The sequence below is a fragment of the Papio anubis genome, chromosome 8, assembly GCF_008728515.1.
Source record: "Papio anubis isolate 15944 chromosome 8, Panubis1.0, whole genome shotgun sequence".
Lineage (NCBI taxonomy): Eukaryota > Metazoa > Chordata > Mammalia > Primates > Cercopithecidae > Papio > Papio anubis.
The window spans coordinates 65,319,309-65,332,023 of record NC_044983.1 but is presented as its reverse complement, the minus strand read 5'-3'; the positions used below and the strand labels follow the sequence as shown (position 1 = coordinate 65,332,023).

Sequence of the window (12,715 nt, the reverse complement as noted above, 5' to 3'; positions counted from 1 at the left end):
CCTCGGTGTAGCTAGAAGATAGAGAATCCTACAATCTTCAGATCACCTGTAAGTAAAAAATGTTAACACCAAATCCCAGCAGAGCTGAATGTCACGCTGTGGCCACAAGCCCTGGGAAAACAGTATGGAAGAGAGAAGAGGGAAGTGTCAATGGAGTCAAAGATTGATTGGAGGCCTTAGTGGAAAGAATGTCAAATCTTTTGCATAAAATATTGTAAAGATTCCTGGTGAGTCACAGCACTGACAATGAGAATGGGACCCCTAAGTCCCAGCCTTGTGCCTGTGCACGATTCAAGGTGGCAGTCTGGAAGGCATTGCTTCAGGCAGAAAAGGATACAAAGAAAGAGAGAAGGGAGAAACGCCCTTTGGAAACTGGGTGGTAAAACAAGGAGGAAGCAAAAGGTGGGAAATTTCAGGTCCTGCAAGAAAAAAAGAGATACGAAAAGTTGGAAGACACACAACCTCTCTCACTTTCACTCCCAAATAATAATAAAATAATAATAAAATAAAAAGGTAAAGAGAGAGTTACAGTCACAGAATTCTGTTAAACTAGGAGGCTTGTAAATACTATAAATCCATGAAATAAAAGCAACCTAAATCTATATCAAATTACTATAAAATAAAGAACAATGAGATACCATCTCATGCCAGTCAGAATGGTGATTATTAAAAAGTCAAGAAACAACAGATGCTGGCAAGGTTGTGGAGAAATAGGAAAGCTTTCACGCTGTTGGTGGGAGTGTAAATTAGTTCAACCACTGTGGAAGACAGTGTGGTGATTTCTCAAAGATTTGGAACCAGAAATACCATTTGACCCAGCAATCCCATTACTGGGTGTACACTCAAAGGAATATAAATCATTCTGTTATAAAGACATATGCACACATATGTTCATTGCAGCATTGTTCACAATAGCAAAGACATGGAATCAACCCAAATGCCCATCAATGATAGACTGGATAAAGAAAATGTGGTACATATACACGTTGGAATACTATGCAGCCATAAAAAGGAATGCGATCATTTCCTTGCAGGGACATGGATGAAGCTGGAAGCCATTATCTTCAGCAAACTAACAGAAGAACAAAAAACCAAACACTGCATGTTCTCACTTATACGTGGGAGCTGACCATTGAGAACACATGGACACATGAAGGGGAACTATATAACACTGGGGCCTGTTGTGGGCTTGTCGGGAGAAAGAGAGCATCAGGGAAAATAGCTAATGCATGCTGGGCTTAATACCTAGGTGATGGGTTGATAGGTGCAGCAAACCACCATGGTACACATTTACCTATGTAACATCCTGTACATGTATCCCAGAACTTAAAAAAATAAAATCAACAACAACAACAAAAATAAAGTGGAAAACAGGAATTTAAAAAACCATCTTGAGAAAATGCCTCTGGCGAAATAAAGTGCAGAAAACCACAACACACCAGTGCTGTGTGAATTAAATGTTCTAAATCAAGCATCTGAGGATGGAAAAGCATCTGAAATCAGAAATTAAAATATGAACCTAGCATCTCATGTCCAGTCCAGCTCTCCTTCAAGTATCAAGGCTATAGAGGAACAGTTTGAAACACATAAGAACGCAGGGGGTACTGTGCACATCAGCTCTTCTTCAGCAATCTTCCAGAGGATGTGACTCGTTTGTCCAAGAAATCACTAGGGAAACTGAAGCAAAAATATAGAGGGTGCACATTTAATAGATTTATCAGATCTAGGATAAAAATAAAGGTAAAAGAAGAGTGAAAAAATAATATATGCGTTTTATAGGACACGCTAGAAATTATGCAACTAAAAATGTGAGAGGGAGCACAGACCAAAGAGAATAAACTCATTGAGTATGATTCAGGTAATAGTTGGGAGTGAAAGAAGGCCACTAAAAACTGAATAATGAGATAATGAAAGGTTAAATAAGATAACAGGAATTCAGTCCAGGCACGGTGCCTCATTCCTCTAATCCCAGTACTTTGGGGAGGCCGAGGCGGGTGAATCACGTGAGGTCAGGAGTTTGAGACCAGCCTCGCCAACATGGTGAAACCCCGTCTCTATTAAAAATACCAACCAACCAACAAATAAATAAATAAATAAAAGAAAAAATACAAAACACGGATTAAGGGCATTAACAATGTATAAGTACAAAGATAATTACCAAAATGCAAACCTTACTAAGTTCTGAAGGAAAAAGAAAAGAGCAACTATCTTGATAAAGAAGAAATTATAGAAGATGCAACAAGAAATATATAGAAACACAATAGGTGATATCAGTCCGAGGCAGATCAAATACAGCAAGAATAAATAAGAATATGTATTGGAATATTACTGGAACCATCAAGTGGAGCTTTTGGTGTGCTCCCTTGTGGTAGCCACTGGGGCTCATAAAATGAGCGGGCATGGGGGGTGGTGTTGCAGCCATGTAGAGACGGGCTAAGCCTAGACCTATTCCTCTTGCACTCTCAGACATATAATGCCAAAAAGAGAGCCAGGGACTGCAGATGTCTATGGGCCAGATTCCCCTGGGGTAGGCACCCCGCACATAGCTGGTAAGTGGATTACATGGGAGCAACCAATGCCAGTAGCCCTGAGGGGCTAGACCAGGGTCCTAACAGAAGTAGACATTTACCCCAGGCTCGGTTTTGTAGACCCAGTGGTAGACGCAAATGCTTAAAATATTATTACAGGATAGGAACAGAAAACATTGTACTAATTTGGACCACCAAGTTATATTTCTTCAGATCAAAGGACACATTTTATAGCCCACCATATCCAAAAGTGAGCAAAGATAGTTCACATCAAATGGACGTATAATGGTGCACATTATCCTTAGAGTAACAATTGTATAAGAATAGGAAGGAATGGGCAGTTAAAACATTTGCTGTCTAAAATGGGGAGAGACAAAAGCATTAAAAGCTGGCTTACATGCCTTCACACCCAACATGCGAGGGCTAAGGGAGGGTCCCCCACTGGACAGATTTCTCTGCTTTGCAGGGGGATAAGAGGAGAGGGGCAGGAGAGGATGCTGGTGTGATGATGCAAGTCTTCTGCGCAGCACCTCAACTTTCTTTTTTTATTCCTCATGCAGAGATGCAACTGCTGGTGTTGGAAGCAGGGATGCTTCGTAAGCAAAAAACCCAAATTATACTTTAAAATGATGTCAGAATTCCTAAGGGCCTGATGGGGCAGGTTATGCCTTCATCCCAACTGGCAAAATTGGGGTTAACAGTGAATGCAGGTATATTGCCTGGTGGTTAAAAACAGCTCATTAGTTCTGTACCTATGTGAACTTACTCTATTTGAATGGAAGCAGACTGAGCAAGAGGTACTTGCTAGACTATTACTGGTAGTCTAATGATAATACTAGACTAGTATTACTGCCTGAAGTCTAGAGCGGCACAATGGATGAATCTAATGTCTCTTCCAAAGGTGGAAAAGTTTGGTCATAAATGGAGAGATGGAGGAACAGTAACTGAGGCTGAAGGAGTGAATAATTGGGTTATGTCATGAGTCATGAGGGAAATCCAGTATTACATTAACAGCTCAAAAAAGGCTCAGAACAGGAGATGACATTGTCTCTTAGCTCCATTACACCAGACTCCTAAAAGGGTGAGGTCATATATTGCTAAGCCACTCCTGGCAAGATTCAACAGAAGCTGGCAAACCTGAGTGGCCTTGCCCTCGGAGGTATTTTCATATGACAGAATGATGGACTGGACTACTTTCTGATGGCTGAATGGAATTCTAGGAATGTGCCAGTATATTTTGGCTTTTATAATCTTCTCACTAAGGGATTCATGGCCAGGGGACTAGGGCATAATAAGAAAGATATATTTGATGTACCCCCAGTTCACAGAGATCCTAATGCCCTTGCAATCTCCAGGGAGATAAGAGTGTCTTTTATGTGCTGAGGAGATGGCTACGGTTCCCTAGACAGCTCTAGGTTGGGAGCTGGGCTGATCATCAGAAAGACCTCCACATGATTAGAGAGCTGGGACTCTCAGTCCCACCTCCCGACCTCTGGGGAGCGGACAGCGACCTGGAGATTGAGTTAACCACCACTGGCCAATGATGCAATCGATCATGCTTATGTAATGGAACCTCGTTAAAAACCTTAAATGATAACAGGGTTCAGAGACATTTCCAGTTGGTGAATGCAACCACAGAAGGTAGTACTGTGAAGGTGGCACACTTCAAACTCTAGGACAGAAGCTTCTACGTTTGGGACCCTTCTGGACCTTAGCCTATGTTCCTCTTCATCTGGCTATTGATTTGCATTTCTTATAAACTGGTAAATATTTTAAAAATCATTGAAATATACAGAATTAAAAACACAAGAGATGTGGCTCATGCCTGTAATCCCAGCACTTTGGGAGGCTGAGATGGGAGGATTGCAGGAGCCCAGGAGTTTAACAGCAGCCTGGGCACCATAGCAAGAACTCACCTCTAATAAAAATTTAAAAATTAGCTGAGTGTGGTGGCGCACGCCTGTAGTCCCAGCTACTCAGAAGGCTGAGGTGGGAGGATTGCTGGAACCCTGGAGGCTGAGGCTGCAGTGAGCCACGATTGCTACTATACTCCAGCCTGGGTGACAGAGGGAAACAAAAGCAAGAGACTACTTTGCAGACCTGAATGAGAACAAATTTGAAAACCTGGATGAAACATAGTTGCACAGGAAAATAGTTTGCCCAAATTGATGCTGTTCAAAGAAAAACCTTAGCTGAATTAAGTTTAACAGAGTTTAATTGAGCAAAGAACGATTTGCAAATCTGGCAGCCTCCCAAGCCAGAGTAGGCTCAGAGACTCCAACGCAGCTGCGTGGTGGAAGAAGATTTATGGACAGAAAAAGAAAAGCGACGGACAGAAAACAAAAATGAGGTACAGAAGCAACCAGATTGGTTACATCTCAGCGTTTGCCTTATTTGAACAGAGTTTGAACAGTTGGCCACCTTTGATGGGCCAAAACTCAGTGATGGGCACAAGAGTAGGCTACAGTCTGTATGCAACTCTATTTAGGTTATAGTTCACGATGTACAGAGAAACCTTTAGGCTGAACTTAAAATATGTGAGGAGGCAGCTTTAGGCTAAACTTGATTTAACAACCCAATATAGATAGAAGGCTTTAATAGAACAGTTTCCATAGAAGAAAAAGAAAGCCCAAAGAACCACTCTGCAAAGATGCATCAGGTCTACATACTTTCACAGGAGAAGTTTACCAAATCTTCAATGAAAAGAGAATCCTGATAAACTGTTCCAGAGCAGACAACTCAAGAAGACTTCCAAACTCTTTTTATGAAGAAAGGATAACACTGATAGCTGCGATAGGCAGAATAGTGGACTCCACCCAGCAAAGACGTCCACATCCAAATGCCTGGAAACTATGGACAAGTTCCTTTACCTGGCAAAAGGGACTCTGCGAATGTGACTAAGTCATGGATCCTGAGATTGGGGCGTGGGAGTATCCTGGAGTATCCAGGTGGGGCCAGTGGGATCTCAAGAGTCCTTATAAAGGGAAAGGGAGGTGGTAGGAAGGAGGGTTAGAGAAGGAGATGTGACCCCAGAAAACAGATGAAGGTGTGGGTTGGGGGAGAGACTGATTTGAAGATTGGCTACGTTTTTGCATTTGAAGATCGTGGACGAGACCATGAATGAGGAATGCAGGCAGCCTCCAGAAACTGAAAAAAGCAAGGATATTCTTGCCTTGAACCTCCAGAAGATTTCAGTCTAGTAAGATTCATTTCGAATTTCTGACCTCTAGAAACACGAGAGAACAAATTTGTGTCGTTTTAAAGGAACAGTGGTAATTTATTACAGCAGCAATAGGAAACTAATATAATATCTAAGAGATAATGCCAGTAAAAACAAAAATGAAATCACAGATTGGTATCTTTTAAAGATATGATACAAAAATCTTAACATATTAGTGAACAGAATTCAATATTATGAAAGCAACACACAATGACCCAGTGGAATTTATTTCAGGAATGAAAGGATTCATTCTTACTAAATCTATTAATATAATATACAATAATAATTTAACAGATCTAAAGAGAATAATTATCTGATCATCTTCATAGATGATAAAAAATGCTTTTTGACAAATCCAACATTCATTAAAGATAAAAGCACTAAAAAAAAGGACTGATGGCTATTTCCTTAGCACAATAAAACTATATATAACTCAGTCCTAAAGCTTGCCTCCTATTTAATAGAGAAACCCTAAAAGCATTTTAATTGAAATCAGGAGCAGGGTAACATTATATTGGAAGTATTAGTTCACTCAGTTAGACGTATCTCTACATATCTGTAGGTACAAAAATAGATGTCAAGGCTGGGCACAGTGGCTCATGCCTATAATCCTAGCACTCTGGAAGGCCGAGGTGGGCGGATCACCTGAGGTCAGGAGTTCAAGACCAGCCTGGCCAACATGGTGAAACCCTGTCTCTACTAAAAATACAAAAATTAGCTGGGCATGGTGGCAGGTGCCTATAATCCCAGCTACTCAGAAGGGGAGGAAGGAGAATTGTTTGAACCCAGGAGATGGAGGTTGCAGTGAGCCAAGATCGTGCCTCTGCACTCCAGCTTGGGAGACAGAGCAAAACTCTATCTCAAAAAATAAAAATAAAAATAAAATAAAAATAAAAAGGAATAGATGTTGATAGATGCACGTGTGTGTCTTAGCTCTATTCAGCAAAAGGATCTATATGCCAAGACACCTCAGCAGCAATTTTATTAACCTCAGACCCAGATTTTGGTGTTCAAATGCCATTCCCCTTTAAAAGGAACTGGGGCCCTTTGGAGAAATGGCTGCTTCCAGATATGGAGTGGCAAAAATGCAAGATGAACCTGGAACAGGCCTTTAGGCCAGAAAGCAATGAGGTGGTCAAAAAATGATGAGGATGCTTCAAAAGTACACGGAACTCAGGTGCAGCGACACCAGTGGCCAAATCTAAGACACTTTAATCATCAAAATAAATAGTGATAGCAAGAGAATATCCATGGAATAAACTGAGAATCTGAGTTCATACTGATAGAAATAAATACACAGGAGAGGAGGAAAATCTCTTCTTTTATATTTTTGAAACAGGGTCTGACTCTGTCACCCAGGTTGGAATGTAGTGGTGCTATCTCAGCTCACTGCAACCTCTGCCTCTGAGTAACTGGGACTACAGGTGCTGGGACTATGCCCAGCTAATTTTTTAAATGTTGTATTTTTAGTAGAGATGAGGTTTTGCTATGCCGCTCAGGCCGGTCTTGAACTTCTGAGCTCAAGCACGTATTCCTCCCACCTCAGCCTTCCAAAGTGCTGAGATTACAGGTGTGAGCCTCCACATCTGGCAGGGAAATCTCTTCTTTACAGTACAATGCTACCTAAGAAATGCAGGAGGAGCCAGGTATGGTGGCTCATGTCTGTAATCCAGCACTTTGGGAGATTGAGAGCTGGGAGAATCGCTTGAGCCCAGGAGTTTGAGACTAGCCTGGGCAATAGAGTGAGACCTTGTCTCTGCAAATTTTTTTTTGTTTTTAAATTAGCTGAGTGTGGTGGCATGTGCCTGTAATCCCAGTTACTTGGGAGGCTGAGGTGGCAGGATCCCTTGAGCCTGGGAGGCCAAGGCTGCAATGAGCCAAGTGCTCCAGCCTGGGTGACAGAGCAAGACCCTGTCTCACAAAAAAAGAAAAAAAAAACAAAAACAAAAAACAAAAACAAAACAACCACCAAAAAAACACAACAAAGCAAGAGGAATTACAGAGTGGGAGAAATCATCATTTGCAGCTATCATGGTAACAACAAATGATTCAGGCAGAAATGAATCATGGAATCATGAATGCCTTAAAAGCTAGTAGATGAATTACCTATTAATTAAAAAAGAAAAAAATTATAGTGGCTTCACCTAGCAAACTCCGCCTTTGCCAAGTAATCAAAGGTAATACCACCAAGATGTCATGCAGCTCCTGATAAGATATCCCAAGAGCACAATATGTGGTATTCTTAACAAAAATCCACAGCTTCAGTTCAATCCTGACGAAACGTCAGACAAACCCCAATAGAGGGACACTTTACAAAATAACTGGCATGTACTCTTTAAAATATCATGACTGATAATGAGAAGTTGAGGAACTGTTCCAGATAAATGGATGCTCGAAAGAGGTGAGTTTCCTGCAATGTGTGATTCTGGATTGGATCCCAGGCCAGAAAAGCAAAAAAGGATGAATATGACATTATTGGGACAATTGTTAACATTTGAACATGAAATGTGGATTCGACAATTGCATTGTAACAATGTTAAATTACTTGATTTTGATAAATGCATGACTGTTATATAAGAGAATGCTTTTGTTCTTAGGAAATACCTCCTAAACCATTTATATATAAAGGGGAATGATGTTTGCAAATTACTTGCAAATGATTCAGAATAAAAGGTGTGTGTATACATGGAGAAAGTGAGTGAAAGAACAAGAAAAAACAATAAAGCAAATGGGGTAACAGTTCTTGAAATTATTCTTGCAACCTTTCTGTAAATGTAAAGTTTTATCAAAATAGAAAGTTACACTTATTTGATATTAGAACTTAAATTTTCCATGTGTCTCCTGGTTTCTGCCTGTCTTCAGCTCAAAAAAGGAAACCTTTTTCTTGGGTCATTTGGAAGCTCTTTGTTCAGAGAGAAAAGGTATAGATAGGATTGTTCTGACAGGTGAATTTTCAGAATAAATGTAGATGATTTCACGTTACAGGTAATTATTCCCCAATCCCGGAAACAGAAAAGCCGTGAATCCACTAAGAGAAATTCAAGAACATACCCAGGTCACAAGCCAAGTCACATTCCTTTCTAGATGACACTTACTTACTTTTAAAAACTTAACCACATAATTACATCATGCTATATTCCACAGATGGGTAACTTAAGAGATGATGCATGCTTGGAATTTTAACTCTACCTGGAGCAGTGTTACAATTAACAGGTGCTGATGATGTCATAAGAAGCAGAAGGGATTGTTTCTGCAGACACAGGCTGACTTCTGCAGCTTCTGTGGTCTCTTCTCTTCCCCTTTGACACATCACCTCTGTACCAGCCACAGAAACAAGTGCAAAGTCCTGAAAGTACCAGGCTTTCTCCTGTTTGTATTTATTTCTAGAATGTACTTCCCTGACTCATTAGCCCAGCCAGATCTCAGCCTTCAAGATTAAGCATCATCCCCTCCACAGAGCCTCTCTGGCCATTCCCCTGGGTTGTGTGAACCCCTCCATTATGGCATCATCTATACTTGATTCTGGGTATCTGTGCTCAGTAGCAAATTGAATTTCACCGGGCCAGGTGTCTACAGTTTCAAGAAGCAAGAAATGGGTCCATCAGAAAATCACAAAGCCTTATATATAGTTTGTTTCTTGTTGCTATCTGGCAGGATATTTTAATTAATATAGCTGTTCTCTTTCAAGTCTCATTTCTAATGGTGCTAATTTAAATTTCACAATGGAAAGAGCCCGAACAGAGTATCTGCATTAATATATCTGCTCCTTTCTCCTAAGCCCTTCCATGTTTTGCTGAGCTCTTTGGTTTTTTTTTCTTTGTTTGTTTGCTTCTGAAAGCACAGGGTTTCCAATATTTGGACCAAATTGGTATTCAACTTGCGTGATTTTCGTGCTACTTGAAACATAGTATGTTTTAGCTTGAAATGGAATTTGATTGAGGCTTTGAAATTTCAGATGTTCTGATTCTGGTGTCCTGCCAGTATCAAAAAGCCAATTTACAATTTGCTTTTGGATACTAGCAGGACACCAAAATCAGAATTGGCCTTAGTAAAAAAGACCATAAATTTCTTTCTCTTTTGAGATGGAGTATCACTCTTGTTGCCCAGGCTGGAGTGCAATGGTGCAATCTCGGCTCACTGCAACTTCCGCCTCCCGGGTTCAAGCCATTATCCTGCCTCAGCGTCCCGAGTAGCTGGGATTACAGGCATGCACCACCATGCCTGGGTGATTTTGTATTTTTAGTAGAGACGGGGTTTCTCCATGTTGGTCAGGCTGGTCTCGAACTCCTGATCTCAGGTGATCTGCCCACCTCGGCCTCCCAAAGTGCTGCGATTACAGGTGTGAGCCACCGTGCCTAGCCTTTTTTTTTGTGAGGTGAAAGTAAGTTTATTAAGAAAGTAAAGGAATAAAGAATGGTTACTCCACAGGCAGAGCAATCAGAAGACCATAAATTTCTAACCTACTTAATTTTACAGATGAATTGCAGGAATAGCTATTTATTTTACAAATGAAAGCCAATTAATGTTCAACCATAAAGATAGTCTAAAAATAGAAATAAATATATATGTCATTTATAGATGACTACCTGTGTGTGGTCAATGGCTGATTATATCCACTTATCGGTAAATGCATATAACTTTTCTTCTTTATTAATATGGAATTGACATTAAAAACTGCAATTTTATCATCCATTAATGTGAAGATAAATGTCCTTCAAAATTCCAGGGCTCAGTCAGGCGCAGTGGCTCATACCTGTAATCCCAGCACTTTGGGAGGCTGAGCTGGGAGGATCACTTGAGCAGGAGTCCGAAATCAGCCTGGCCAACATGGTGAAACCCCATCTCTACTAAAAATACAAAAATTAGCCGGGCATCATGGTCTGAACCTGTAGTGCCAGCTACTAGGGAGGCTGAGGAAGGGGAATTGCTTGAACCCGGGAGGTGGAGGTTGCAGTGAGCCAAGATTGTGTCACTGCACTCCAGCACTCCAGCCTAGGTGACAGAGCAAGACTCCACCTAAAAAAAAAAAAAAAAAAAAAAAATTCCAGGGCTCTTTGATACAATTTATCACTCACTATTCAAATTTATTATCAAACATCGGTCATACAATAACATGAATTCAGGGCTTACTTTTCAGGTAATATCTCATGAAATCCTTGTGTATTATTATGTATATGTATTATCACCTTATTAAAGATGAGAAAATTCAGCCATAATAAAAGAAGTTAAATAAATTGTCCAAGAGAACCAGTATAGTGTAGAGATTAACAGCGCAGCTAGAACCAGACTCTCTGGGTTTGAATTTCACCATTTATCAGCTGTGTAATCTTGGGAAAGCTATTTAGTCACTCTGTGGCTTAATTTCCTCATCTGTAAAATGGGGATAATAAGCTGGGTGTGGTGGCAGGCGCCTGTAATCCCAGCTACTTGGGAGGCTGAGGCAAGGAGAATTGCTTTAACCTGGGAGGTGGAGGTTGCAGTGAGCCAAGATGGCACCACTGCACTCCAGCCCGGGCGACAGTGTGACAGTGTGAGACCATGTCTTAAAAAAAAAAAAAATGAGGATAATAATAGTACTGACCTCACAAAGTTACTGAGAGGGTTAAATACATTAATATATGAAAGCACTCAGAAGAGCGCTGGACCATAGTAAGTGTTGTAATACTGTTAGCAAATGGTCCTCAAATTGGGACGTAATGGAGCCAGAACTGACCCACAAACCAATGTGACTCACAAAACTATTCTCATAACTATTTATGTCACCTAATCTGATCAGCCCAAATCCTCTCATATTATTTCTCCCAGTTTAATGCTCTTGAATGTCTGCCAATTGCTTTTAGGACAGAGAGTACATCCTTTGATGTAGCATGTAACTAGGGTGACCACATTTTTGGTTTGCCTGGGATGGTCCCAGTTTGTATCTGCTGTACTGGTATCCTGTTCAGTTTGGCATTTGTCCAGAATTTTTGATATTTTAGCTTAAAAAATAGTTTTAAATACAGCTGTTTTATAGATCTATTGACTAGTTCATTGGTGAACAAATACATAACAATATTTATATAGAATGGATATAAATCATTAACTTTTTTTTTTTTTTGAGACAGAGTCTCGCTCTGTCGCCCAGGCTGGAGTGCAGTGGCGCGATCTCAGCTCACTGCAAGCTCCGCCTCCCGGGTTTACGCCATTCTCCTGCCTCAGCCTTCCGAGCAGCTGGGACTACAGGCGCCCGCCGCCACGTCCGGCTAATTTTTTACATTTTTTAAAGTAGAGACGGGGTTTCACCGTGTTAGCCAGGATGGTCTCGATCTCCTGACCTCGTGATCCGCCCACCTCGGCCTCCCAAAGTGTGGGGATTACAGGTGTGAGCCACCACGCTCGGCCTAATTAACTATTTTTAATACTCCTCCCCCATGGTCAAAACATCCCTGTTTGGAGGATAAATTATATAATCATTCTGCATATAACACGCTCCATAAAATAGGCCCTGGTTGCCTTTTCAGCTAATTCTTCTCTTCTCCTTCCCTTGCACCGTCACGGAACTGATCATAAGTCCCCACACGAGTCTTGCCTTCTGGTTGGACTGACTTCCTTTTCCATCCTGTGTCTGGATCACCGCACTGTTGCCTCCAGGATGTGGCATAAATGCCAACTCCTTGGAAAGCTTCCTCTGATTCCTCAGGGTTGGGTTGGAGCCCTCCCCTGGCTCTTATGGCGCCATATATTTCTGGTCAAAGCACTTTGCATGGTGCATTCTAACACCAGATTGCACTCCGGGTGAAGGCGGCGTTTGGCACAGAGGTGGTCGTTTAGATTCTTTCTGTCTTCATTTGTTGCATGGATGAATGAGGACACATTTTCCCCCTATATATTGAAACTGATTAAAGATACATTTCATTCTGCAGTCTGGGGAGGATCTTAAGGAGTTCTGCACGTGCTATAGTTTAGTTTCTTCTATGGCACAAGAAAC

At 41.1% G+C, this 12,715-nt stretch overlaps 1 protein-coding gene across 8 annotated transcripts in view; it reads right to left on the bottom strand.

The window, feature by feature from the left end:
* The window catches only part of SULF1 (sulfatase 1), a 193,190-nt gene that overhangs the window by 3,248 nt on the left and 177,227 nt on the right, over positions 1 to 12,715 (bottom strand). The gene's annotated exons all lie outside the window — the stretch shown is intronic.